The sequence below is a fragment of the Trachymyrmex septentrionalis genome, unplaced genomic scaffold (assembly GCF_001594115.1).
Source record: "Trachymyrmex septentrionalis isolate Tsep2-gDNA-1 unplaced genomic scaffold, Tsep1.0 scaffold71, whole genome shotgun sequence".
Taxonomy (NCBI): Eukaryota; Metazoa; Arthropoda; class Insecta; order Hymenoptera; family Formicidae; genus Trachymyrmex; species Trachymyrmex septentrionalis.
Genome location: NW_017305895.1, coordinates 278,381 through 281,622, shown reverse-complemented (window position 1 = coordinate 281,622; position 3,242 = coordinate 278,381).

Genomic DNA, 3,242 nt, shown 5'->3' with positions numbered 1-3,242 from the left:
ATAATTTTATATTTTATAATTTTTTATAAAATATATAATATATATTTTTTTATAATTTTTTATATTTTATTTTTTCCAGAACTATCATTATTACAAATTTTCAATAAATATTAATAGCTGTTTCAACAAAAAAGAGTTGTAAAATTAGTTTTTATTCGAGTAGTGTCGATCTCTGTTCTAGGTGTACCAGTTATCGACACAGAAATGATCCTGTGATCGACATCTTTTACTTGCTTGCGTGTCTATTTATTAACTCGACTATACCTATGACGATTACTGGTCCGTAGAATGCCTAGGTAATAACAATTACAGATCTAATTTTTTTATTTGGATTTTGGATACATTATTATTTGATTTACAAGAATTTTTTTCGGCCCATCTAGATTATGTGTTTCGGTGAACCAGTGCTTGTTACGTAAAAAAAAACCTATGAAATTTGTATGAAATAATAATTTGTGATGGTGTATGTAAAACTGCGATTTATAACTCGAAGCTCAATTTATCTCATGCAAGTTGTCAATATTCCAAAATCATACGAGATGTCAAACAGTGTCTCTTAACCTCATAATGAAGTATTTGATCGAAATCAGGCTCGGTTGCTGCATATATTCGATTTAATCAATAGTGAATTCATATATTTACAAGTTTCATAATGTAACACATTATAAATACTTTCTTAGAACCAATAAAAATATCAGAAAGTCTCACTATTGACAGAAAGCGCTAAAATACTTCTTTAATACGTGAACTTGGCGATTATTGATACACTAACGATTTCTGGGCCAACTATCTTATATTTTCTGCTAAAATTTTTAGATAAAGAACTAATTTATTAGTAATTAGTATATGTATATGCAATATCAATTAGTTTTTAATTTTTTATTAATTAGGTTTTATTAATTTATTTTTTATTTATTAAAAAATTAAGTTATAAATGTTAAATTTAAAATATTGGAATATTGTTTTTATATTTTCGATTTATTTATTGCAAGGGAGCAAAAAAGGACTTTATTCATTACATCATTTTTACAGGACTCTGAAAATGTATTCACTTTGTAAAAATTTATTAAATATATAAAAAGATTAATTACATATTAAATGTTATTACATAAAATATAAATTATATTATATGTATGTGATTTCTCTATTAATTTGTATATCAAAATTAATAAAGCATTTGAAAGAGGATACTTGCGCCATCTTTCCATTGAATAACGTACTTTTTCCAAACTTGAGTATGTGAAATATCATTATTAGATTATTGATTAGATAATATACGTATCACATATTATTAATAATTATTAAGATAATTTTGCAATTTTAAATTTTATTTATAATAAAAATGTTTAAGAGTGAACGTGCCCATGTTTTAGAATTTTTAGATAGAACCCGTTTACTAGCGCCTCTATGTACGCAAAGCGTGCAAATTGAACTGTGTAGCCATTGATATTTCCGGTGGGTAACACATCCATCTTCGATTTTGTTATGTATATTTTAATACATATACTATTTAGCTCTGTTTTATACATTTTTATGTCCACAGAATACAATTGCGTAACAATAATGCATTATAAAAATAATAATTAAAATCTGAAATAAATTAAGTCTAAAAAAGATATTAAAAATGTAAAAAAAAACGTCAACTATATTTTAATAATATATACTTATATATATATAATATGTATAAAAAATCGCAATGGAATAAATCGAATATAATGTTATTGCTTTATTAAAAAGATGTACAAATAGTGTGAACTTTTTAGGCTGTTTCGTTTTAAACCGAATATAACTACGACAAAAACTTTGACTAAATTTAAAATTTTTTTATACAAATTAAAATTTTTTATTTATGAATTCAAATAAAGTATAATTTGGTATAAAAACAGATGACCAACCTTGACTCTTCACTATTTTGTCCCTCTTCAATAATAAAGAATCAGAGCGTTTATTGAGCTGTTTTATGGTATCTGCTGAACGCGTAATCAATTTATATTAACAGCTATGAAATATTCAAATTCATATTCACATTATAAGATAAATAAACACTAAATATTCTGTTTCTTATAGTTCAATGAATATCGCATATTTTACATTTTATGTTGCGAACTCGTTCTTAACGATTAATTCCATTCGATTAAGAGTGCTTTGGAATGGAAATATATTTTATAACTTGTATTCTAATTCGACGAATATGCAATTCGATTAATATTTATATAAATATGTAATAGTAAATTTTAGAACGCGCTAATATTAAATTTTACATGTCATTATTAATTTTTTTTTTTAATAAAATTTTCAATGGTTGATCAAATATTCAATTTAAATAGAATTATTAAATTTAATATCTATATAATAGAAGAATAGAATTTATATCCATTTTAATAAAAAATGTTCTTGTGCAGATTAATTAATTATTAGAATTTCTAATATTATCTATAAGAGGAATAAAATTAATTATAATTAATTTTTTTTATTTATTTTTAATAAAATTCATTATTAATATATATAATTTAATATTACACATTTATATATGCATTAATTAAATAGCATATTTATTGAAATTAATACAAGTTGTAAGCTTTATTCAAAAGAAACCTATAGGTTCATTTAACCTTTCAGAAAGAATACTATTGGTTTTGCAAAAAAAAAAAACAATTTAAAAAAATTGAAAAATCACTAAAATTGAATATTATACATTATTTGATTAAATATTATATACTAAACTAATAGTTTTTTCACTATTTTAATAGTACTTTTTCACAAAGGAAGGACTTATTTAATCAAATAAAACCATATTATCTCATATATAATCACCATTGAGAAAATCAGCGTGCAAAGTATATGATAATAGTCCGTCTACGAAAATTGTAAAGAAAGGAATATTCACTTTTGTTAATATTCACTATAAATACTGCTAAGTATGACAAACATTAAACGACAAACGACATGCGTTCATTGCTTGTGCTGTGTACGTATGTATGTACGTGAAATTGGTGACTGTGATTATGTTATCCATGATGTAAGACATTCGGATGCATTTTTATGCATATATTTCTACCAGCCAATGCGAACATGACATCATTTATTATGATTGCATTTAGTATGTTATAAATTGCATTATATACGCATAAAACTAAAATTATTAAAGATATACATACAAATAAAAATATTAACGATAAATTTATATTAAAAAAAAACAGTATAATGTTAGTGATGATAGAATAATAATGTACAACAGTTAT